We start from the raw sequence: 27,816 nt of genomic DNA on the forward strand, positions 1-27,816 counted from the left end.
GCTAAATCGTGGGCAGCCCAAATGGAATTAGCTTCATACTCCCAGAATTAGTTTGTAGCACATGAAACAGATGGATGACTGCTTTCACCAGAGACTTCTCACTCTGGCGTTTTGCTTTGTGAAAAAATATTTTCAAGGGGAACCTGTAAAGAAACAAATATAAGGAACTTTACTCTTTTTTTTTTTTAACAAAATTAAACGTAGCAGGTATAAATACTGTAGCTGTTGACTTTAAAGAAATAGACACTTATCAGCCTGTGGAGTCCAGCTTTGTCTTTCTCTGCAAAGCTTTGACTCCTCTGCACTGCCTGAGGATATCGGAGCCGGCTGTGACTTACTGAAGAGTCACAGCTAATTCCCCACTGCGCATGCACAAGACATGGCGGAACTGTGGGACTGATCCTGCAGCCTCTTCAAACATGCCATGTGTTGCAGGAGGTCGGAGATTGGGGATGGGGGGGTGTTAGCAGGCCATGCTGATGTAATTCTTGCCTAAGTGAGTATTGCAGAAGTGGGAGGCATGTACCTATAAAAAAGGTACCCATCTGCTCCCCGAAAAAAAAAAAACAGAAGGGGAGGGAGGGTATAAGTGGTACTGCTATTGCTGGCTTGGATTTTAAAGCAGAGTTCTAGTGAAAAAAAAAAGAATAAAAGTCAGCAGTTACAAAAACTATAGCTGCTGACTTTTTAAAAACAGCACGTGTTCCCGATGCCGGCATCTTCAGTGTGGGCACCCGGCTGTGACAGCTTGCGGCTTCACAGCCGGGTGCTCGCTGAACATGCAGCGCTGCACTTTGTGAACAATCCCGTAGTCTTCTGAGACCTGTCACTGTCCCAGAAGACTACGTGAAGGGAAAGTGGAGGAAAACCTCCGCTTCCGATTGCCTAGGCAACCGCAGCGGAAGTGGGAGCGGGTACCTGTCAGTTTCTGGTACCCACTCCCCCTCCCAATCCTAACTAGTCCTTAAAGAGGAACTTCCACTTTTGGGTGGAGCTCCGCTTTAAGATATACATTTTGGGAATTTTTGGGGGTCTTCATTAGTTTCTCTACCTAGCAAGTCAATGATATAGAACATGCATGCTTCTAGGGAATTCTCAAAAATTCAAAACTCGAAGTTCTAGTTCTTTGTGGCTTTTAAGGATCAGTGACTTACTGCATACTAATGCTAGGATCAAGGTGACAATCGGGGAACTTGCACCTTTAAAAACCTTTCATCAGTGATAGGTCTTGTTCTACTATTGCTGAAGGTTCCTTTTCAAAGAAGGAATACAAGAACACAGTAATGACATTGGAAAGTTCCACTTCTGCTTGAGTCATCCAAACAGTTACAAAGAAAATAATGGCATTCTGATACTGACTTCCACTAGATATGTTCCCCATGCATATCCATGAAGGAGCATGAACTGCATAAAGAGACTGATGAATATTTCACATCTTTTGACTCTTATCTGTTTTTCGCAATCAGACTCAGAATTTACCTTGTAAAAGCTATCAGCTTTTATATCTATTCTATTTCCCTGCAAACTATTAATATCCTTGTTTCTCCTATGTCACTTAAGGGCAAATATTTATATAGGAGTTAATCTGACATTTCCCAAACATTCTCTTCAAGTGAATCTTCCAAATATATTAAATGACAGTTATTGATTCACCACTAGTCAAGTTTGGGAAGTCACATTTACTGCTTTATCAATATGAACCTTGTTTTAAAACGAAAGTTAAAGTTTTTTGGTTTTAATTGTAAAATGTTTAAATAATGTTTCAGATTTAGTGATAAATTCTTCTGATCACAGTGCGACCTAAACAATACTGCACTTTTTTTTAGACATGTTTTAGTATACACATGGGTTACTGGGGACCAAGTACAAATAACCATAGAAAAATTGGCTAATCTCCCCCCACAGTCAGTTTTTCTGCATTCGTTCAAACAGGTAGCCAATGGGTGGTAACATCAGAAGGTTGTGCTGCAGTTTTACCACTCCCCAACTGCCCACTTAAAACCAAGAAATGCAGCTTTTTAGGGCTGTACCCATGCTGTTGCAAAAATTAAACACCTTTATGAAAAGTGATTCACCACAGATTGCTTTTCAGAGGGGCAGCAGTATAACCCAACGCATGAACGAGCCCTAACTGCTGTTACATGAGATACCTTGTACCAGAGACACATATTTAATGTGATGCAACAAGCTGCATTTTCATGTTTATTGGAGTAGATTTGATTCTATCAGACAAGGCAGAATTATCAAGATGTTCTCATCTGACAAGGTGATAGGCATGAAATCATAGACTGGAAACTTTCTCATGAGACACTGGTTATACTTTCACTCAGGGGCAGACTGACCATTTGGAAACTCGGGCACTGCCCGAGGGCCCGGGGTCAGTAGGGGGCCCCATGAGATGCCTCTGGTACCTTTTTCATAGGCTTTTTTTGAGTTTGGGCAAGGACACAGGGGCCCCATGATCCCCTATTGCCCGGGGGCCCCATGAGTTGTCAGTCCGCCCCTGCTTTCACTTGCTATATACTGTAAGTATGTAATGCAAATTATTCTGCAGTAAAAGCATGGCCAGAATATTATTTCATTGCAGGTTAAGGATCCAGTTGACAGATTAGCTGTGCACATGATTCTTTTTTATTTTAAACATCTATTCCTAAAGATTAACAGGTATGGATATTTTTACATAGTTACATTGGTACAGCTTGGACTTCAGTATTCTCCATGAGCTTCTGGGACCCGTGCCAAGAACCTTTCCTGCTATGTTATGAACACAGTAGATTGGTTGTTCAGGACAGGCACCATTCAATGATTGCTTTGCATTTTCTCAATGAATGCAAAGTGTTCTCTGATTGGATGAGGTGGAGAAGCAGGGCAGTTACGTCATGCTCTCTACCCTATCCAATAGGCCAGTGCTTTCCATTCACTGAAACAATGCAAAGCATTTTCTAAATGGTGTCCATGTCCAGCAGCCAACCTTCTGCATTCAGAATTCAGCAGAGCAGCCACTCAGCACAATACCAGGAAGCTAGTGGAGATCACTGTAGTAGGGGTGCCTACTACAGTGATTTCCAGCTTCTAGAGAGATTTTTCAGGTATAGTACTGTATATTGGTCCAAGCTGAACCAATGTAACTATGTAAAAATATCCATACCTGGAGTTCTTCTTTAAAGCAGTAGTAAACCCAAAAGCAAACCTTTATTATATTGCCGCTTACCAATTCTTAGATGTGATGTCAGATTTGTTTTCTCACTGATGTGTGACATTGTTTCCAATAGCAGAGCACTCAAATGAGATCCAAATATCCCCTAGACCTGATAAACACTGATTTTCTAGCTAAACATTGGGAAAAATCAGGAAAGTTATTTATGAGCATCTCTATGTCTGAGCTCAGCTGAACTTGGTGTTACATTAAGAAAGGTCCGACAGTGTAGAGTGAACTGCTCATGTAGGTGCAGAAAAGTGCTATACAAAGGGAATGAGGAAAACAGAAGCAGAGTAGGTAGAAGGTGGACAAATATAGCCAGGAGTTGGTCAAGCTGACAAAAGGCAAGAAAAGATGGTGGGGATAGAGTGGATGATGGCAGAAATAGGTGATCCAAAGGTTCTATAGAAAGAATGGGGCACTAGATAATCCAGACAAAGTAGGTAAAAGGAGGTTCCGAGTGGGGAAGATGGTAGTGTGGACAGAAATTCAAAGCTGGTGCAAATAGTGGAGCAGAAGATGGTGTGGTCAGCATGAAGCAGAAGTGAAGAAGTGTTCAGACAGTGATATGAAAGAAGCTGGGCAAATGGGGGAAAGAATGAGGCAAAATGAAGTTCAGATGGTACTGTGGGCTAAGTGTGGAAAGATTGGGAAGAGAATGATGTGAACACAGTGGATAGAAGGTGGAGTCATCAATAAACAATTAAACTGGTACAGAGATGGGTCAAGGTGGTGTGGACTGAGTGGAAAGAAGATGGTGTAGATAGAATGGGAAGAGAATGGTGAGGACAGAGTGGGTAGAAGGTAGAGTAGACAGTGAGGACTTCAACTGGAATGGAGTTGGGTCAAGGTGTCCTGGACAGAACAGGCAAAAGGCATGGACAGAGTGGGAAGATCATAGTGTGGACAAAGTAGGAGGAGTGGGCAGTATGGAACTAAAATGGTATGGCATTGGGTCAAGCTGGTGTGCGGTGGTGTGGGGGGTGATGGTGTGGGCAGAGTGGGAATAAGGTTGAGAGGGCATTGAGGACTTAAAATGGTATAGAGGTAAAGTAGTGAGGTGTGCACAGAGCAAGCAGACGTTGGTGTAGATAGAGTGGGAAGAGAATGGCGTGGACAATGTGAGTAGAAGTAAGAGTGGGCAGTGAGTTATTGAACTGTTATAAGGGAGAGCCATAGTAGTGGACATAGTGTGAAGCAGATACAAGCCTTAATTTACAAAAAGTTGTTTTTTTCTTGCTCAGCCATTATTTTCTTGATAATGTGGCTTATATTGCTCATGTCTCTTAAGGCTCAATTCACAAAGGAGCACAAAACAGTTTAGCCTACTCTAAGTTGTGGTGTTTTACTAATAGAAGTACTACTGTATTATAACACTGAAGTCGTTATTGTGCCAGCTGGATTGATACAATCATTGCAAAAGGTACAAAGATTACTGAACAGGTTATCACTCCTTAAAATAACACTAGCTTCAGAGTGGTGAAGAGTTTCAATAGGTGTCTTGAGCAATTCAGGAGACAGAGCTGCTTTGATGAGAAAAAAGGCTTTTACTAGGTACATGGCCATTTTTAATGTGCTCTAATTCTGACATGCATTTCAGGTTTATATATGCAAGCATATTGGCTTGTAGTTTTTTCATGTATCATGTATGGTGCTAAAAATTTCATGTACGTTTTGCTGTGGCATTTCACAGCATTTTATATGCACTTTACATGGTGGTATTTTATAGTGAATTTCAGATGCTTAATACATTTTTAATTCATATACAAATTGAATGTACGCATCGATCAGTCTAAAAATGTTAACTTCTATTGTGTGCAAGAGGTTCAATTTTGGGGGTCTTAGGCTTAATTTCTGATTATTAAAGCTTATATTTATGAATGAATGAAGCTGCAACGTTTATATAATCTTCTTTGAAACAAGAATATATATAGTTTGTTTACTCCATGAAACCGTGTATTTTAAAATATGTACCTTGTATTAAAAGTAGTGTTTAGTACACTTGAAGCTTAGCTTTGTATAGCTGGCAATTTTTAAGTTCGATTATGCCAACAACATTAAAGCAGAACTCCAGTTAGAATTTTTTTTACCATGCAGTGTGACTGTGCTCCCCACTGCATGGATCGACTGCTCGTTTTTTTCTAGGGGTGAGGACCAAGCTCATACTCACCTGACCCACCAATCCTATGGAAAACCACATCCTCCCATGGCTCCAGTGGTGGACTGTTCCAATCTGTGGAGCGTGCATTGAGTGTTCTGATGTCTGGAACAGCCCATTTACAAGACTGGTGGACCATGGGAGGGTAGTAGCCGACAGGACTGGTCTTGTGCGGGGAGGATCAGTGGGTCAGGTGAGTATATCTTTGGTGTCCTCTCCCCTAGAACAAAACAAGCATTTGACCTAAGGTTGCCACCTCATCCCTTTAAAACTGAACACATATTAATTACACAGGTTCTGAGGCAAATTTAATGCAGATAAGGCACTAAGTGAGTTTAATTACCACCTTGACCTTCCCATCCAGTCCATGTATATAAACGGCCGGACAGGAGCAGTGCAGGAGCGGGTGGCCATTTATAAATGGCCTCTGCAATCACTACCGTGCACGCTCCCTGGGAGCACGCGACACCGTGATCCGGTGCCCGGAGGACACAGCAGAACACAGATCGCTGTACGGGACCTCTTTGTGATTGGCCAATCAATGATCACATGAATATTAGTAAGCAAGATGTCACTTGCTGACATCATTGGTTACTACTAGTGAAATCTGTGAATGATCATAGAGGTCACATGGTACAAGACTATTCACAACAGCCTTGTACCAATCACAGCTCTCACAGTATTATCTCAATGGCTGCAAGAATGCTTTTACAGCCTTACAGAGCCATACAGCAGTGTGCAGGAGCTGACAGGGGAGAGAACTGTATTGTTTACATACAGTTCTCTGCCTTGTCGGTAATACTCAACGATCACTGTGTGTAGGTGAGTAATCACTGGCCGGGACCCGGTGATTGACAGCCGAGGCCACGAACAGCGGCATGGGTAGGGTGCGCGCCCCCTACTCAGAACTGCAGAATCATGTATATATACGTGATTTTGTGCACCCGTGCCGCCCTGTAGCAGTATTTCTGCTATAGGCAGGACAGGAAGCTGTTAAAGAGATCCTGCCCCAGACCATTCATTTCAACAACATTCACATGTGGTTGTATAAGAATGTAATGTGTGTTATGCATGTTATCTACCTGTAAAGGCATCCCTTGTGTAGACATTTAAATGTCCCTAGATTACTGTTGGACACTGTCATCATGTGATGTCAGCAGTCCTAGAAAGCCTAGAGCTGTCACTTAAGTGACACTCTTTAGTTTGGCTACTATGAGGAAGCTATTTAGAAGGTTATGTAGAAAGGTGAGGGGAGGGGAGGGGAAGATGAGCTGGGCCAGCACAGAGAGTAACTAGACACTATCAGGAAGAACATAAAAGTGCCATACAAAGCCTAGACAGAATGGCTCACTGCACAGATTTGCCTAAACAGTTGATATACATGTATTGTTGGTCACAAAAGGAATCATTTGCAAATTCAAAAAATGGAAACCTGTAACAAGAATGAAAAAGATTCACCCGAATCAAGGGTAACACCAGGATTTGTATTTACTTCAGGTGCTCTGAGGATGCTTATTCATTACGTGGAGAATTTCAGATCACACAGTCAAACACCTAAAACTGAACTCCAGGTTTCATTTAACTTTTAATTGTTAGTTTGGACCAAGCTGCTCCAAACAGACTACTTCCTTTATTAACACATTAGCTCGCTGTCAGTGCTCCATAAACTGTATTGATGATTTAATAAACAGATTGATGCCTGGCAACAATAGCAATTAGAGACAAAGTTTGATGCCGGTGTTTTTGATACCATCCATTATCTACTTTACACTTGAAAGAAATGATTAGCCTGTTTATATAACCGGAGATATATGGTTATGGAAGGGTCATATGTTAGAAGAAAGAATGCTGCATATTTACATTATTTACACTGTATTATTTGACGTTGGCGATTCAGCAAGGGTGTTATCTGCTCTATCATCAGGGCTAGTTCACACTAGATGCAGTGCAATGCATTTTTTTTCTGCATCAAAAATGCATGCACAGTGTTCTCCATGTATTCCAATGGCCCTAGTTCACACCAGTGCAGTCAGTTCCAGTCAGTTTCCAGTGCAGAACCATACTAGAACATATCAAACTGCATCAAAACTGCACTGGAGCAGAGTATGGGGTGAACTGTAAGCAAAAACGTATCCTGAGTATGTTTTGTGGTGTGAACTGGCCCTGAATATTAGAGATATACTGGAGCAGCACAGGGATCATTTCACTTTTTATTTTATACAAGGAGTGTGATAGGCTGATAGCAGGTCGCACTCAAATACTTACACTGCTTGCATTTACAAATTGCATAGCTGCATTATTTGTGTCTTTTACATCTGCTTAGAGTTGAGCTAGAAAGCTGAACTCCAGGATACGCAAGTATTGTCTAAATACAAGAGACATGTATTCATTGCTTCTGTGTAGGAGTTTCCTGTAATAAAGACCAGTCGCTACTGCTCTCTCTCCTTGTACAGGATAACTGGTCTTGTCTCCACCCCCTCCTGTAGTTTTCTGCAGGCAGCTTGTAGTGGGTGGGGCCTGCTGGGCCCCTTCCACAGCTCTGCTCACTGCACAGGCTATGTACATCTCAGTGATTGCGTCACTGATACTAATCATTGGGTTTGCAATGGCACATGGTGCACAAAAAAGTGGATTTACATTCTTTCTGGCTATTGAGGAATATATTTGAATGAAAGCTTTTGTTCCTGGAGTGCAGCTTTAAGTGTTTTAGAGAGGAGGTTAAAATAGCAAGATTCCCCAGTCTGCCCCTAGGTGTTGATTACTAAACCCACAACAATAAAATCAGTCTGCATATGCAGTAAAGCATGCTTGTTATACTCACTGTGGAACCTAAGGGGTTAATCCTCCGCATTGGGTGTGAAGAATGTTTGATCCTGTCTTCTTTGGTCCTCCCTTTCTTCTACTGTCCCCAATTCTTCTGCTGATAGAACAGCGCCTTGGGGGCAAGCTGCACATGCTCAGTTTGGTGTGTATTGCTAGTGAGTTTTTTTTTCTTGGGAGAGTGGATGTGATCAGCACAGGGCCAATCAGCACTGTCCAGACAGAGGTCAGGGGTCCTGCAGTAGAATGAAAACTCCTTCTACAATCTGTAACCAGCGCTCTGCTGGACACTGATAGAAGTCATGACACTGCTCTAACTGCTGATGAGAAAAGGTATTTAGCAGTTTATATTTACTCAAATAATTGCACTTCCATGTTGCATGTACTGTGGGTGATCAGATATAGTGTATAGTGAATGCAGGGTCCTGGGTTTAGTAACACTTTAAGGTCTTGGTAGTTTTTCTGTCCTGTTATATTGATGAGAGATGCATTTTAGCTGTCCTTGTTATGTTTCCATTAATTGGCAAGAGAATCTTACTCACATAACTGCTTTGGACGGCCATACTTCATATGTTCTGATGTTTTTTTTGGCCTTATGCCTAATATTCAAAGTGTTTTCTCCTTTCCTCACTCTCTAATGTTTAGATTTGTTGTGACTACAATATAGCACACTAATAAATAGGTTTTTCTGTTCTGCCCACATCCTCCTGATGTCTATACTAGAAAGCGTGCCTTTTTTTAGGAGAGGAGAGTTAACAGATTATGTTATTTGGGCAGCAAGGCCAACAGTAGTGGAGAGGAGAAGAGGCAGGACAGCTTTGTGGAGGTGTATAAGAGAGGAGGGAGCAGGGCTGGACTACAAAAATGAGGAGGAAAGGTTAGTAGAAGGTGGGAGAGAGGTATAGGAGTCAGCAGGATGAGATTGTGCAGGCTGGGGGGATAGAGGACACACTAGGACTGGATAGTGGAGGCAGGTAAGAAAAGATGCAGCGGCAACACATGGTGGAGTACATGGAGTGAGGAGGGATTAAGACTGGAATGCATATGTACATAGGGAAGATATGGGGATTAGCAAGGCTGGATTTTGGGGTAAGTCCAAGTCCTGTTTAAAGGAATGCTATACATTACATAGATGTTTATGTGAATGGTCATAGACTGCCAAGGTCAGACACATAGACTTCCTCATAATATCTGCTATTATGATTGTTGATGTTGATCTCACAATGCTGTAAGAGCCTACTACATATTTAGCTGCACTAAAATCATGATAAAATTATTATTATTATACAGGATTTATATATCGCCAACAGTTTGCTCAGTGCTTTACAATATCATGTAGTTTAGGCTCTCTGGATTCGTGAGTAAATTCTACCCTCTAGTGGTTAGATGTATTGTTTGCCACTTTTAATATTGGAAAAAAAAGAAAGTTTGTAAAAGAAATTGAATTTTTTCCCTCGCTGTATAGATTTTGTCTTTTATAACGCATTTCGTTTGTCCTGGCAGACATAAAAATGGACCTATATTAGTTTAGAGTGTATTTTGGAAGGCTTAAATTACACCAAATTGATATATTTTGTATATGTATTACAACTAGCTAGCTTAACTAGCTAAATAAATGCTTTTTATATTTTGTCATATCCTTTACTTCCATAAATATGTACTCTACATTTGTTATTATTGTGTGATGGTGTAGAGCTTACTAATCCAAGAAAAATGTTATGAACCTATATTATGACAATAAATTACACCATGTCTGATAAAATTTCATCAAAGTATCATTAAGAAAATGGAATAAGATTAAATAAAAATTAAAAAGGGAAAAGACATGCTGGGAGGTGAATTGGCTCCTGTCTGAATTGGCCCTAGTATGTGTGTGTATGAATGTGAGTTAGGGACCTTAGATTGTACGCCTCTTGAGGGTTAGGGACTGATGTGAATGTACAATATATATATGTAAAGAGCTGCGTAAATTGACGGGGCTATACAAGTACTGTACCTGTAATAGATAATAACAATACAATGAATTTAAATTGCAGATACTGTGTGGTAATTTCTAGAATTGACCACAAGATGGCGCTATAATACTGAGGCTAAAAAAGAGAAATCATGCTGGTGTATACATTATCAAGTTCTATGTTTCTAGTTCTCATCCCTTTCCTTTCTTCAACTTAACTACATTCAAATACAAGTGGTGCAGTAAAAGAGTTTATTTACAAAGCAAAAAGAATTACTCAAAGAGCAGAAGCCTAAGTCAGCCAATGAGAATGTATCGGTTATTGATGTGACCTCAGTAAATTGAAAACTGATTGCTGTATAAGGGTTGAATTGCTAACATTTGCAAACTATAACTGCAGTTTGTACTGATTTATTGAATAAGCCAGAAAATATGACAAAAAAACAAGCAGTCAGACATAGGGGGAGATCTGCTGTCTAGTTCCTGTGTCACCTCCTCCCATGCTTGCCTCCAGTACTTCTCCCGAGCTTCTCCCATCCTATGGAACACCCTACCCCAATCTGTCCGGCAGTCTCCTAATCTATCCACCTTTAGATGATCCCTGAAAACCTCTTTAACCACTTCCCGCCCGCCATATAAGGCAATGACGGGCGCAAGGCGGTTCTCTCGTTCTGGAAGGACGTCATATGACGTCCTCCCATTCTAACTGCGCATGCGCGGCTCCGGGAGTGCGCAGCGCGGCGATCGGCGGTGCACTGTGTCCCTCGGACACAGTGGATCACGATCAACGGAAAGAGCCGAAGATGATGGTTCGGTCATGTGATTAGCTGTGTCCAATCACAGCTGATCTCATGTAAATAGGGAAATGCCGGTTATCGGCATTTCTCTCCCCACGAGCTGTCGCGCTGACAGCTCGAGAGGAGAGCCGGTAATCGGCATTCCTCGGAGGGGACATGTGTGCCCTGATTATCAGTGTAGCCCCAGCAGTGCCACCTGTCAGTGTCCATCAATGCCAGCTGTCAGTGCTCATCAGTGCCTCGTGCCAGTGCCCATCAGTGCCACATCAATGTCACATATCAGTGCCTGCCAGTGCACATCAATGCCACATATCAGTGCTCATCTGAGCTGCCTTTCAGTGTCACCTATCAGTGCCAGTCAGTGCCACCTATCAATGCCAGTCAGTGCCACCTATCAGTGCTGCCAATCAGTGCCACCTATCAGTGCCAGTCAGTGCTGCCTATCAGTGCCAGTCAGTACCACCTATCAGTGCCATATATGGCTGCTGCCTTTCAGTGCCCATCAGTGCAACCTATCAGTGCCCATCACTGCAACCTTATTAGCGCATATCAGTGAAGGAGAAAAATCACTTATTTACAAAATGTCAAAACAAAAACTAAGAAAAAACTTTTTTTTCCAAAATTTTCAGTTGTTTTTGGTTTGTTTAGCAAAAAATAAAAAACCCAGAGGTGATTAAATACCAAAAGAAAGCTCTATCTGTCTCAAAAAAATGATAAAAATTTCATATGGATACAGTGTTGCATGACCGCGCAATTGTCATTTAAAATGCGAAAGCACTGAAAGCTGAAAATTGGCCTGGGCAGGAAGGGGGTATAAGCACCTTGTAGGCAAGTGGTTAAAGAAGCCTATCCTGCTTCTACCTAGCAAACTGCCATTTATTTCCTCCATCAGCTCATCCCCACCTCCCACAGCTATTACCCTTTGTATCACTCAACCCTTCCTCCTAGATTGTAAACTCTAACGAGCAGGGCCCTCTGTTTCTTCTTGTACCAAATTGTATTGTAACTGTAATGTCTACCTTCATTTTGTAAAGCACTGCACAAACTGTTGGCGCTATATAAATCCTGTATAATAATTTACTAAAACTGGTGCGCTCAGAGTGTGGCTGTACATGGCAGCCAATCGGCTTCTAAGTTCAGCTTGTTCAATTAAGCTTTGACAATATAACCCGAAAGCTGATTGGTATCTATGCGGAGCTGCACCAGATTTTGCTCCATGCAGTGTTAGTAAATAATCTCTTAGATTGTAAACTCCAAGGAGCAGGGCCCTCCTAACCCTCTTGTATTGAACTGTATCATTGCTGTATTGTCTCCCTTTATACTGTAAAGCGCTGAGCAAACTGTTGGCGCTATATAAATCCTGTATAATAATAATCTACATAGTTTGATATTATTCATTTTTGAGTTTGTTATAGTGTATATTGCAGAGATTTCTGCGGCTGTCAATGGATGTGCCCCTACCTAATCCTAGAACTTACACTAGCAGCAGTGCATACATACATTGCATTTGTAGGGTATGTTTTCCCTTCTGTAGCCAATAGACACATAATGTACATATAGCCTATTTTAATAAAGACAGTAACCAATAGCAAGTTCAGCAGTGCAAATTCTGATTGATTGGTTTGGACTGTTGCACTTTGGAAACTGCACCAAGAGGTATGCTTCAGACAGCGTTTCAATTAAACCTTTAGATGTATACAGAAAACCCAGCGTACCTGGTCAGTACCAATTCACAATTAGCCCTATTCACACTAAACAATAACCTTAGTCTCCAAAAACTGTCCATACTTACATGTACACTGCTCTATGCACAGTACAAATCTCATAGTCCCTAGTCCATAGCCCATCTCAGGAACAAGCAAGAGAGGGTGGCTTAATTCCTACATACAGTGTGACCACAGAGAATAAACAGAGCCACCCCCTAATAAGAGGTCAGATCACAGCAGCAAAAAAAGGAATTTGGTGATTCAGAGGAGGCTGAAAACAATAGAAAGTACTTTTTTGAGTTAAGAATACACAGTACATGTTGCTGCTGTGTGTTGGTCTGTATACAGGGCCGGTGCTTTAACTAGGCAAACTAGGCAGCCGTCTAGGGAGCACTGCCAATTAGGGGCACCTGGGCACAGCACAGGACGGCATTCTCTCTCTGTGGGATGCCACTGTGTCATGAATGATCCTTCAGCTGAGGGGAGAGGTGGCAGAGGGGGAGGAAGAAGGGACAGAGGAAGATGTTGGGTGTCTGAGCTGAGCTGCTGCTCCTTCCAGTGTTCCTCTCAAACTCCATCCCTTATTGCAAGTTGGCTGGAAGGTAATGTCTGACTCTCTCTGATGTCTTGTGTCTGTGTGAGTGTGACCTGGCCAGCTGTCGGCCGGCCATCACATGTCCAATGTCAGTGAGTGATGACATCATCATGATCCCCCAGCCTGCTCTTATTGCCTCTTTTAATGCCTTTTTTTTGTTTGTGTCTCTGTCTGATTAATACAGTTAATTTATATTTGGTTAATATATATTTTGTCTTTAATATTGGTGCTGGTGGCATCTTATGGCACCTATTTTTGCAAATTAAAAGAAATTTATCAGTTTCATGTTTTGTTGTTTTAATATTTTCTACTGTTTTGAAAAATGTTGATTTTTTTTTTTTGGGGGGGTGTGCAAGTTCTTGCCTAGGGCACAAAATAGTATAGCACCGGCCCTGCCTGTATATCTACAGCATCTCTGATCATAAAGGAAGTATAGTTTTAGACCACTACTAAAAATCCCATGACACATATCAGGCAGGCTCCCATGTGTGGGCTGCAGCTCTCAAGACTCATTTGTCATTTTGTACTTAATACTTATAAAATTTAATAAAAGAGATTAAAAAAAATCCCATGGCACGAACCGATGCAAGTACAGGTTTTAGGCCTATCAGCAGGATATATAATATTTTCTGACCATGGGAAAGGCTTTGTGTTGAAATGTATTGTATGCCATCATCTTCATTATATGTAATCCTATCCTGTACGATTTCAGAGTTCTCCCATGGTGTAAACCACTATACTCAAGTGTTTTTGCCTTTATTTCCACCTTCCTGCTTTAAAAAGACAAAGAGTTAATTAGTTTCCAGATCAGCAAGTTTTCCAGTGGCTCCTGTTTTTCAAGATTACAGTTCTTTGGTTAAATACAGCACCTATTTCCATTCAGTTGTGACCGGGCTTTCCAGATAAAATCCGGGGACACCCAATCGGCCATTCCTATTTTTAAACCACGCCTACAAAATCGAGCCTACATTTGTGTACACACCTGCAAAAACACACCCGCATCCGTAGTGACACCCATTAAATCATGCCCACATATATTCACAAACTATTGGTAGCAAAGAGGGAGATTTACTAAAACTGGTGCGCTCAGAATCTGGTGCAGCTGTGCATGGTAGCCAATCAGCTTCTAAGTTCTGTTTTGTTTAAGCTTTGGCAATAAAACCTGGAAGCTGATTGGTTTCTATGCAGACTCACATGAGATTTAGCGACTATAAAGCCTTCATAAATAACCCCCAAACTATTCAAAAAAGAGGCAAATGTTGAAGTTATGTAGAAAAAATAAACAGTTGAGAAATAAGTGGTCCCTAAACATTCAAGCATAGTCAGTAGGGATGTGCTCCTACTATGGAGGCTCTGGAAATGTTAGAGTTAGGTCCACAGTATACAGAGGACCCTTTATGCAGGACTGTGCCTTATGCATGTCTTTGCAAATGTGTGCAAACAAAACCCTCTGTTTTTATCGCAAACTGTTAGACAGGGCCAAATTGGTTGTTCTGCAGGCTGGCTGTTAAGTATTGCTGGGAAATCCTTTGTTTGTTTGCGATGTGCATTGCCCTTCCATGTGCACCTTACTGCTAGGGCTGTTTGTAGGTTGGGACAGTTGCCATTTCTGTGCAATAGTCAGTAGGAATACTTAAAATTACCAATTATCAAAAATAAATAATACAATAATCATCATGATCATCATAAAAGTGAATATCCTATTGGCTCTCATAAAATATTTATTCCCAAACTCCTAAATCAGAAAAAAAACTTATTTATTTGAAGCACTGCATAGCAATTTTCAATTTAATTTTGCAGAACTTCCTGTCAAAGGAAGGAGTTAAGGGCACCATATCCAAAAAGGAAGGCGTGTATCCTTGATATGATATTATTATGATTATTATTATACAGGATTTATTTACCGCCAACAGTTTGCTCAGCGCTTTCCAATATAACGGGAGACAATACAGCAACAATACAAGAGGGATAGGAGGTATAGGAGCTCCTTGGAGCTTACAATCTAGGAGGATATGACTATTTCCCGTTGACACCATTACTGCTTTTAATGACATTTCAGGTTTATATTTTCTTTGGATCTGGGGCCCCTACCACCAACGGGTCACTTCTGAACCCACATTCACTTAGCCAAACTTTTTTAATAACAGCAGCAGTGGGATCAGTGCCAAGGGCGGTAAACGTCAGGGATGTTTATTGCAAAGGGAGGCTTGGTGGATTTTTAAATTACGGTCCAAGGTACCACAAGGGTCAAATCTCAGGTGGGACCTGGACCTGCATCTCTGCTGAGTGTTGGTGTTTTCCATCCTCCCTTTGCTCTCTCCCTGCAGGACTCTCCCATCTTTCTCTGTGCAGCTGTTTTCAACATTTTTGTTTTTTTGATAGATGAGTCAGTTTTGTTTATATATTTTGCCTGTGGCAACAACTTGTGTCTTTTGTATTTTTGTCTTTGATCTACAGTATAGATCGCCTGGGGAGAGTTGATAGAGGGTGCTTGTGAAGGAGTCATTAGTGTTAGAAGGAGTTAATTTGCTACGTTCTCCCTGCCGCTCCCCTCCATTAGGTGTTTTCCTCATAATCAGCTGTTTTGTTGAAAATGTTTGCTATGACTAAGGCCCTTTTGGGCTGAAACGTGTCAACCTATTTATAAGCTATACTCCTGCGGGTTTTTCAATAAAGAAGATTTTATCAGCAGCTTTCTGTTGTTGGCGATTGACCTACTGTGGATGCATGAGTGGCAGGTGTACGGCTATAGATCTGGCACCCGACAGTTTGCTTCCACGATATACAGGTTTTTAGGTTGAAGCACCACTTTACATATTTTTTCACAATATAACTTTTTCTTTTAATATGCTAATATCAAACAAATTAACAAAAAAAAGCATGCCAAGGTTTTTCAACAAGCACATGCTGGTCCTTTGCTTTTTCATAAACCATATTTTTTTGGAGTTTTGCATGTACTTGCAGTCATGTTGAAGCAAGAATTGTAAAGACTGCAGTCCCCAGCATGGCAATGTCTACTGTACAATTTGTTCATTAGCTGAATATTGTCTGATTTCTCTCTAGGAATAAAACATGATGAAAGCTTTTGGATGATTCATTTTATTTTACCCACATCGGATGCTGTTTTATATGGAAGTGTTTTGTAGACATTTGACACACCAGGAACTGCAGCTTGAATCCAGAAACAGAAAAATCATCTTCTGATGCTGTAAATCCCCATATTTGCTCCTTATGGTGAAATTACTGTTTTTTATTTTTCTTGGACGGGAGGTGTTTCAGCTTCTTACATGCTGAATGTAGTCAGCTGATAATGTCATACTTCTGCCCTGGATTATTTTTTTGTCTCCTAGTTTGAAGTCATCACATTCACAACCAAGTCCTCATTTTTGGCCTGATAGAACTATATAGAACTATATTCATTATATGCAGCAGTAATTCTGGTCTGTGGTTGAATGACCTCCCATTTGATGGTGCCTCCATAGTTTTGGGTCCAGCGCTACTTGACAGCTATATGACACCAATTATGTTATTGTCTGTAAAGGTGGCATTCTGATCTGTAAAGTGGTGGTGGTGGTGGTGGGGGCATTCTTTCCACTGACCACCACTGTAAGGGGACCATTCTTTCCACTGACCATTAAGGCAAGGGGAGTGGCATTCTTTCCAACGACCACCTCTATAGTGGGGGGATTTTTTCCACTGACCACCTATATAACAAAGCCATTCTTTCCACTGACCACCACTGTAAATAGGTCTTTTTTTTGCATTGTCCACCAAGATAAGGGAAGGGCATTCTTTCCACACACAACCAATGAAAGGGGACATTATTTCCACTGACCAACAATGTAGGGGGGCTTGCTTTGTACTGACTATCAATGTAAGGGGGCATTCTTCTACTGATCACCAATGTAAGGGGAACATTCCTTCCACTGACCGCCACTTCAAAGGAGGATTCTTTCCACAGACCACGGTGATTCTTTCAATTAACCACCAATGCAAAAGGGCAACATTTCCATTGACCGCCATCCACTGGAGATAGCAGTCTCCCTATGGAGGGGCCCCTGGACTGAAGGTTGCAAACCCTCTATGGAGGGGCCCCTGGACTGGAGGTCTGAAAAAAGAAAGAAAATTACTAAAAATCGGTAAGCTGTAATATATTCCATTTTCATTATTGGTTTTAGATATCCTTTTGTAACTTGGTGCCTGAATCTACCTGACTCTTTTTATGTCCTGCTTTTAGACTTTTGATAGAAAGCATATATACAGCAAAATCAGATTTATTCGTTTGTGTCCACATGAAGCATGTAGCATAATTACTGTAATCACATTTAGGATGACATTATTTTTACTTTAGCATTAATATGCCAATCAAGATTTGTTTTGCTTGTGGCCAAGATACATTGCAAGATCCATCAATGCAGCTGAAAAAACATAATTTATATTGGATGAGAGTAGACATACTTTACTTAGCTGTTAAAACAAATTTGCTTTACTCAACCAGCAAATGTTGACTTCAAACAGCTACACCAACTAGTTTACAGTGCAATTGCAGACATGTAAAATCAGCATTAGCAAATAGCTATTTCTTTTAAGATACCTCTACCACTAGGCAAAATTGATTTTCCAATGTTTACCTACATCCAGGGTCTCTGAGAGGGACCGCAGCCTTTTGCTGGTCATCTGTGTTGTTCATACCGCCTGCTTTCAGAAGACAACAACGAGTGGCATAGGGGTGCAAATAATTATTTTCTCAATTTTTGAGTATATCCATAATTGGGGCAGTGGCAGTAGATACATAATTACAGAGATGTGTTAGGATGATCAGGGTGTAAGCTCCATCAGGGACAAGTACCCATTGTATCTTTTGTTGTTTGCAAATAAGCACTTTAGAATAAAGTGCTATATATAGTAGGTAGAGGAGGTACCTATAGCTCAGCAAGTATTAATATATTGTGAAGGGCCACTGGACAAATAAACATCACTGCTGTTTTTAAAAACCACATCCCACCTATGGGATGTCATGTGACATCCTGGACTTTGAGTGGAGGTATCTGAATGATGCCTGCAGCTACAGGCATCATCCAGATATCTTTTTTTTTCAGCCAGCGATTCCCGGTGTTGTAAAATCCATCCTAGTGGCTGATTAGCTGCTGGATTGCTTTTAAAGGCAGCAGGAGGGGGCACCCCCCCTCCTGCCACCCAACAGCGCCTCTCCATGCTTTCCCATGCGATCAGTAACCCAGGGATCCGAACCTGCAGTGCTGGGTTACCATAGAGCTGGCCGTGGACTGAATGTTCCCCAGCCATCTGTATGATCCTGGGAGGCTGGAAGTGACGTCATGACATCACTTCTGGCTCTGGCAGATGTAAACACTGCCATTTTTTTTTTGCTGGAGAGCCTGGGATCAATTTTTTTTAATCTCATGATTTTCAGCACAGAGAGATGTAAAGATCTCTCCATAAAGAGGACCTGCCATGCCTTATTCCTATTACAAGGGATATTTATATTTCTTCTAATAGGAATAAAACAAAAATAGAATGTGACCTGATGCACCAAGTGATGTGCCTCCATCCCTTAATATATCCATACAACCAATGTATTTGTCCTGAGACTTAAATGAGGCACAACACACATGACCAATGAATAACTAGTTTCCAACATTAGTTTTTAATAAATTGCTTACAAAAAGAGATTAAAATGGTAACAGGCTGATTTGTAATAAATCCATATGAATGCATTTCATGTATAATTGGATATACAATTGACCATATACAATCCAGATGTTGATACATAATTACATTAAAAGTGCATCCAAAATCTCGACGCGTTTTGTGACTCTAAGATCACTTCTTCAGGAGTAGATGCATGTATAATATCTGCAAGGTAAAACATCAAGTATATAACCACCTAGCGGTATCTTATATTATAAAGTAGTTCCAATCTCAAGGGTCACCAGAGAGACCCTAATACTTACAAATCAGCTAAAAATACATTTGACAGTATTTCCAAATGATGATTGCCAGGGGAGTCTCACCTGGGAGCTGTGGAAGTACGACTCCACGAGAAGGGGACAAGCCAGAAGCAGATTCAAAGTGGGCAGGCAATCAGTATAGCACCCAAAGTAATTACTATGGAAAGAAATTTAGATATACATATATATTATGTGTATTATAGTCGTACTTCCACAGCTCCCAGGTGAGACTCCCCTGGCGGTCACCATTTGGAAATACTGTCATATGTATTTTTAGCTGATTTGTAAGTATTAGGGTCCCTCTGGTGACCCTTGAGACTGGAACTAATTTATATTATAAAATACCACTAGGTGGTTACAGTATATACTTGATGTTTTACCTTGCAGATATTATACATGCATCTACTCCTGAAGAAGTGAAGTAAGAGTCACGAAACGCATTGAGTTTTTGTATGCAATTTTAATGCAATGATGTATCAACATCTGGATTGTATATGGTCAGTTGTATATCCAATTATGTATCAACATCTGGATTGTATATGGTCAGTTGTATATCCAATTATGTATCAACATCTGGATTGTATATGGTTAGTTGTATATCCAATTATGTATCAAATGCATTAATATAGATTTTTTTTACAAATCAGCGTGTTACCATTTTATCATCTTTTTGTATGCAATGAAAAGTTTTGTTCATTTATGAAAAATTAGTTTTGGAAACTCGTTATTCATTGGTCGTGTGTGTTGTGCCTCATTTAAAGTCACAGGACAAATAAATTGGTTGTATGTAATAGGAATAAAAGTGATAAAAAATTAAAGGGACAGTTTATATATAAAATAAATAAATACAATTTTCAAAGTGCCCCTGTCCCCTCATGCTTGCATGCAGAAGCGAACGCATATGTAAGTCGTGCCCGCATATGTAAATGTTGTTTGAACCACAGGTGAGGTATCACTGCAAACGTTATAGTGAGAGCGATAATTCTAGTGCTAGACCTCCTCTGTAACTCGAAACTGGTAACCTATAAAAATATTTAAATCATCACCTATGGAGATTTTTAAGTAATCTGGTTTGGTGCCATTCTATGAGTGTGTGCAATTTTAATGTTAGGTATTTATTTACTTGGCATAACATCAGATTTTATATTTTACCCAAAAAATTGGGTTATATATATTGTGCTTTTTAGCATTAAAATTTGTTTAAGTGTATTTTTTCTAAAAAAAAAAAAAGTGAGTGAAAAATTGCTGCAAATACTGTGTGACGTAAAAAATTACGACTGCCATTTTATTCTCTAGGACTCTCTTTAAAAAATTTTTTTTTATATATATATATATATATATATATATATTAGAAATAAATATATATATATTATATAATGTTTGGGGGTTCAGAGTAATTTTCTAGGAAAAAAAATATTTTTACATATAGGAGAGAAATGCCACAATTGGCCTGGGTGGGAAGTAGTTAAAACAAGATGTGGCATTACAATAACCACCACCCACTAGTAATTGCTGAGAATGTTAACAAGAGCCTGGGAGGTGTGCTTCACAGTTCAAGTTTATTTTTTTTTTTTGTCCCTGGGCTTCAGATCTCCCAAGGGAGACAGAGTGACTCAGTTAAGTTTATGGCGTTATGCAGATGAATGAATCACTTAAAGATATGAAGGACCTTTAAGGTGTCACACCATTTGTATGGACAAGGCTCTATGGATTATTGCATTTCAAAGAGTCATTAGTATGTACAAGTGCAGTCAGCCAGAGCAACCAATCAGATCTCCCTTTTTGTTGGTGTAAAGATGTTGATATGAATAATCATCGTTGGTTGGTATAAACTATTGAACATTGATCTTTCCCAAACTGACTAATCCTGTAAGTGTGTGTCAGGGATATCAGCTATGATTCATCGGAAACATTATTTCCTACTGATGGGAATGTATTTTGTTACAGGAAACAAACTGTCACAATGCAGTCTTTTAGTCTATAAACCTGTATGGGTATCTTTTCACAAATCTAAGTTTACCTGTGTATTGAGAAAAGGAAGCAATGCAAAAGTATATAAAAAAAATCTCCTTTGTTAACGTCCTTACAGAGAACAGTTATGGTCTCAATACGTAATTGCAGATATTGAACTTGCCTGAACCTCCATTATTTTATGGTGGTGAACAATTTGGCAAAGTAAGGATGAAAAAGGAGGGTGGATAGGGCGCTTCTGCTGCGAAAACCTTCATCTGGGAGATGACAGCTGGTGTGATCCAGCAATGGACTGAGCACTGTGCAGCACTTCTAAGAGCACTTCTGTAGTGGAAGCAAATAGGAAGAAGGTGCTTCTAAGTGCAATAAGTCCAGTAACTTTTAATTAAAAAAAGTGGACGATGAAAGGTTACTTTAAAAGAATTGTGCTGAGAAAACTACTGAAGTAACCATTTTTGATGTTCATCTGAAAAAGCTAGTTACCTTGCTATTTCTAAAATAGTTTTTGTGTCACAGATCACTTTTTGGGTCACAAGCTGCCCATAGATATACATTGCAGTCAGTTCTTGAACCTTGAAGTCAACAACATGCTGACAGAAAGTCTGTGTGGGAGGTAATTCTAAAAACACATTTTATCTGTCTGATATGTATATGTATTTATTTAAAGAGTGACTCCATTTATGCTGAGAAAAAAAATTGACATGTGCAAAACGAAAAATCCCGCTTAGTTTTGTTTCGAATCGTTATTTGCGTTTCATTTATTTGAATTCGACTGAATTCGAAATTACAAACGGATTTGAAAATAATTCTAATGATTCGATAATAAATCTAATGGTACAGTGTTGCGTGATCGTTTTGGAAAATTTCTATTTTTTTCAGCAAAATTTTCATAGTGTTTTGTTGATCACTACTCACGTAACCATAGCGCAGCTCACAATTTTTATTGTTTTATAAAGTACTCTTTTGTATTCTATTCTTTTATTTTCTATTCTATTTTTTTATTTTTTGTTATATTCTATTCTTTTCCATTCTATTAATTTATATTCTATTCTAATGTATTCTATTTGAATTCAAATTCATTCAATTTGAAATTCAATTTTTGGTAGACAGCTCTATTCTATTGTTTTTCTATACTATTCTATTATTTTCTATTCTTTGATTTTCTATTCTATTGTTTGATTTTCTATTATATTCTAATCTTTTTCCAATTGATTCTATTCCTATCTATTCTGTTCCTTTATTTTCTATTCTATGTTATTCTGTTTTACTCTATTCTATTCTTGTGTATTCTGTTCTACTCTTTTATTTTCTATTCTGTTCTTTTTTCCTCTATTCTCCCCTATTATTTTCTATTCTATTCTAATGTATAGTATTCAAATTTGAATTCATTGTTTTCAAAATTCGAATTACAGAAAACAGTTATATTCTATTTCATTCTATTATGTTATATTGTTTCTCTATTCTATTATTTTCTATTATATTCATTGATTTTCTGTTCTAGTCTTTTCTATTCTGTTCTTTTCTTTGATTTTCTATTCTATTCTATTCTAATATTTTCTATTCTAATTGATTATACTCTTTTATATTCTATTTATTTTCTATTATATTTTGTTCTGTTTTACTCTATTCTTTTCTTTTAATTTCTATTCTATTCCTTTATTTTCTATTCTACTTTATTCTATTCTTGAATTTGATATCAATTTTTTTTTCGAATTTGTTTTCGAATTGAAATTGATTAGAATTTCATCCAAATTTCGTTTTGTTATTTTGATTCCTTAAAATTCATTACTATTGTAATTCAGAATTCAGATACATCTGAATCTCTGAATAATGGTAAATTTGTCCAATTTTTGATTCCGAGCGAAACGAACTGCATGTTTAAAAAAAAATCCCCTTTGGGTGATCTATGTACATTGCAGGGATTTTAACAAACTTTGTTGCAGATTCCTATGTTTTGTTATTCTGAAGAAACACCTGCTTGTTTGCGTCCATGTGCAAAGTGAAGGAGAATAGGAGTGGTTTTATAGATCAGCTGCTGCACCTGCACGGCTCTAATGAGGAAAGTGGCAGGGTCTGCATCTCTTTAGATGTGATTTCTCTTTGGGAGTATCTAACCAAAAATGAAATTTTTGTTGCAGGGGATGCCCAAAATATGACTTGTATCTTAGTGCAGACGTCTGGAAAAATCAGTGAGCCAATCACATAAGCAGGAAATGACCTATCTAGGGGGATGTTCTGTACACCATCTGTGTACAGAACACCTTCAGATGGCCATATTGGATTGCATTTCACAGAAAATTACAGCACTGCAGATTGAAAAGGAAAGGTCATTTTTAATAACATTCAATTACATGACTTGTGTAGCAATTGTATGTATTACATTATATTATTATTATTATATGTAATATATATATATATATTTGTTGCTACCCTTTAAAATTATCAGGAGATAAAATAATGAACACAATTAATAGACCTCATACAGCTGGGTCAACTGATCCTACAGGCTACTTGCTTGAAACCTTCATAACATAACAACATCTGCACACTAATGTCCAAGAAAAAGAAAGAAGTCACCTTACACAATATTTATATAGTGCTAACAACTTTCCGCAGCACTTTACAAACCAGGGGCGGACTGACAACTCATGGGGCCCCCGGGCAATAGGGGATCATGGGGCCCCTGTGTCCTTGCCCAAACTCAAAAAAGCCTATGAAAAAGGTACCAGGGCATCTCATGGGGCCCCCTACTGACCCCGGGCCCTCGGGCAGTGCCCGAGTTTCCAAATGGTCAGTCCGCCCCTGTTACATACTGTAACTTCACATCAGTCCCTGCCTTCAAGGAGCTTACAAATTCAAATACATACATACACATACTAGTGCCAATTTAGACAAGAGCCAATTAACCCAGCAGCATGTTTTCAGAGTGTTGGAGGAAACCTACGCAAGCACAGGGAGAACATGCAAACTCCATGCAGGTACTGTCCTGGATGGGATTTGATTTGAGGACCACAGTGCTGCAAGGCATAATGAACTCTTTTATTGTCATAAAAAAGATCAAATTTTGGCACCAAAACCTAAGCAAATATATACCACCACGATTAAAACAGAAATGTCTGTGACTAAAGACTATATATATTATTATCAATCAATAGATGGGGAGGCTGCATTAGTTTTCTTTTTTTAGGCTTTTCATGCCTTTTTTCACCTGGTGATCCAGCCAGTAATACACCTCCTGTATTCTGGATGAAGGAGCAATAGCGAAACCTTTGGACAGCAGCATTGTCTGTCTGGGCGAAGGGGAGTGTTAGATGCATGGGTGTGCTCAGCCTATTGCATTACCACTTGACCTCTGGAAGATTTACCCGCTTCCTGACCAGGCCATTTTTTTGCTATACAGCACTGCATTACTTTACCTGGCAAACGTGCGATCATGCAACGCTGTACATAAATGAAATTTATGTTGTTATCTTCCCACATATAGAGCTTTCTTTTGGTGGTATTTGATCACCTCTGGGTTTTTTATTTTTTGTGCTATAAACAAAAAAAGACTGACAATTTCGAAAAAAAAAACTATATTTTTTACTTTCTGCTACATATTTTTGGTAAAACAATTCCCAATAAGCATAGATTGATTGGTTTGCACTAAAGTCATAGTGTCTACAAACTATGGTATATATACTGGAATTTTTATTTATACTAGTAATGGTGGTGATCAGCAACTTATACGGGACTGCAATATTGCGGCAGACAATCTGACACTTTGTGGGAACCAGTGACACTAATACAGTGATCAGTGCTAAAAATATACACTGTCTCTGTACTAGTGATACTGGCTGGGAAGTGGTTAACATCTAGGGTGACCAAAGGGTTAAATGAGTTCCTAATAGTGCTTGCTGTGTGGACTGTGAGGTGTTTTTACTGGGGATGTGCTGGATTTTATTCCCTTCTTTTCAGGGAAACAAAACCCAGCACATTGCCACTGACAGGACAACGCTCTTCCATGTTTACATAGGCAGAGCTGTGTTCTGTGTCTCTCATTGCCAAAAGTTGACCTGGGGCCCTACCACTACCAAATGACGCTTCCACCACAGGTCAAGATACTCCTGATGGGCTTGTATGTAAAAGAAAACACTCAGAGGGCCCCAGCCTGGGACCTATGAACTGGCCCTTTGTCTTCCAGGTTTACGTATAAGCCCACCGCTTTCACCCAGCCACTTACATTGTGGCCTTCTTGCCTCCTCCTTGTGTGTACGTGTATGGTTGAACAGGGTTGTGCTGAGCGGGGCAGGGAGGGGCTGTACTAAGTTTGGTGAAGGGCCTTGTGTACGTGAAACCAGAAATTCAGAGGACCTGGACCAGCCCCTCCCCAGCCGGTCCGGGACATCTGAGTTTACTGAACTGCCTACACAGGGATGATGCGTCAAGCACTTTTCCCTGGCAACACAGTGTGAAACAGGAGTAGGCAACTTTTGAGAGATGGAGATCTATCTGAACAACATGGAAGAGATCAAAGATCACTGGGGTTCGGCACCCCCTTTTTTTTTTTAAAGAAATGAACTAGCAAGGCATAACTAAATAGTAAGGAAAATTTTGAAAAGTATAATAAAACAAATGTCACTGTAAAAATATAAACTTAGCCTGCTTTAAAAGTGGACAGTGCCAGTCAGTACAGCAGTGGACGGTGTCAGTAGAACAGTGGATGGCATCAGTAGGCCAGTGAACAGTGTCAGTAGAGCAGTGGATGGTGTCCGTAGAGCAGTGGACAGTGTCAGTAGAACAGTTGATGGTGTCAGTAGGGCAGAGGACAGTGTCAGTAGAACAGAGGATGGTGTCAGTAGGGAAGTGGACAGTGTTAGTAGAGCAGTGGATGGTGCCAGTAGGGCAGTGGACAGTGTCAGTAGAGCAAAGGACAGTGTCAGTAGAGCAGTGGACAGTATCAGTAGAACAGTGGATGGTGTCAGTAGGGCAGTAGACAGTGTTAGTAGAGCAGTGGACAGTGTCAGTAGGGCAGTGGACAGTGTCAGTAGGGCAGTAGACAGCGTTAGTAGAGCAGTGGACAGTGTCGGCAGAACAGTGGATGGTGTCAGGAGGGCAGTGGATAGTGTTAGTAGAGCAGTGGATGGTGTCAGTAGAACAGTGGATGGTGTCAGTAGGGCAGTGGACAGTGTCAGTAGAGCAGTGGACAGTGTCAATAGAACAGTGGATGGTGTCAGTAGGGCAGTGGACACTTTTAGTAGAGCAGTGGACAGTGTCAGTAGAACAGTGGATGGTGTCAGGAGGGCAGTAGATAGTGTTAGTAAAGCAGTGGATTGTGTCAGTAAGGCAGTGGATGGTGTCAGTAGGGCAGTGGACAGTGTCAGTAGAGCAGTGGACAGTGTCACTAGAACAGTGGATGGTGTCAGGAGTGCAGTGGATAGTGTTAGTAGAGCAGTGGATGGTGTCAGTAGAACAGTGGATGGTGTCAGTATGGCAGTGGACAGTGTTAGTAGAGCAGTGGACGGTGTCAGTAGAACAGTAGATGGTGTCAGTAGGGCAGTGGACAGTGTTAGTAGAGCAGTGGACAGTGTCAGTAGAACAGTGGATGGTGTCAGTAGGGCAGTGGACAGTGTTAGTAGAGCAGTGGACAGTGTTAGTAGAACAGTGGATGGTGTCAGGAGGGCAGTGGATAGTGTTAGTAGAGCAGTGGATGGTGTCAGTAGGGCAGTGGACGGTGTCAGTAAAGCAGTGGATGGTGTCAGTAGATTAGTGGATGGTGTCAGTTGAACAGTGGATGGTGTCAGTAGGGCAGTGGACAGTGTTAGCAGAGCAGTGGACAGTGTCAGTAGAACAGTAGATGGTGTCAGTAGGGCAGTGGACAGTGTCAGTAGAACAGTGGATGGTGTCAGTAGCATTTACCTGCACTGAATTGCATGGTACAGTAGTACCATGTGATCCGGTTGCTGTGTGTTTTATAAAGAGGTGCGTGCGCTACTTTTGGTGCAGTCCTGCATAATTTCAGCCCATTCAAATGAATAGGCTGGAATTGCACTGCACCCAGGTCACATGTAAATCACACAGAAATTCACAGCGTGTTTTTTTTTTTTACAATTCATAGTTCATACTAGCCCAAACATTTTACATAAATGAATACAAGCTGATCATTGTAACCACCCCTGTCAGTGTTAGAGGGGTTTGTCTCAACCCTCTAACTGCTACATCTGCAGGACAGGTTGTCCTGTTGAAAAATAAAAGACTTACTGGCTGGATCACCAGATGAAAATAAAAGAAAGAAGCCATAAAAAAGAAAACATATTGAGCCACTACATCAAGGAATTGGTAATCTTCAATGTTTGCTTCTAGATTTAAGGCTCCGTTCACACCAATGCGTTTTTTAAGTGCTTTTTGCAGAAACACACTACAGTCCATTTAACATGGTTTCCTAGCAGGGGCGGACTGACCATTTGGAAACTCGGGCATTGCCCGAGGGCCTGGGGTCAGTAGGGGGTCCCATGAGATGCTCCTGGTACCTTTTTCATAGGCTTTTTTGAGTTTGGGCAAGGACACAGGGGCCCCATGATCCCCTATTGCCCGGGGGCCCCATGAGTTGTCAGTCCGCCCCTGTTTCCTATGGAACACTTTCACATCTATGCTTTTTTGAGCTGCTG

At 40.3% G+C, this 27,816-nt stretch overlaps 1 protein-coding gene across 2 annotated transcripts in view; it reads left to right on the plus strand.

Moving 5' to 3' along the window:
• CACNB3 (calcium voltage-gated channel auxiliary subunit beta 3) overlaps positions 1–27,816 on the plus strand; it is a 256,437-nt gene that overhangs the window by 51,939 nt on the left and 176,682 nt on the right. The gene's annotated exons all lie outside the window — the stretch shown is intronic.

This window comes from Staurois parvus, unplaced genomic scaffold, assembly GCF_062004578.1.
Source record: "Staurois parvus isolate SC_StPar_1 unplaced genomic scaffold, SC_StPar_1.0 ptg000017l, whole genome shotgun sequence".
Lineage (NCBI taxonomy): Eukaryota > Metazoa > Chordata > Amphibia > Anura > Ranidae > Staurois > Staurois parvus.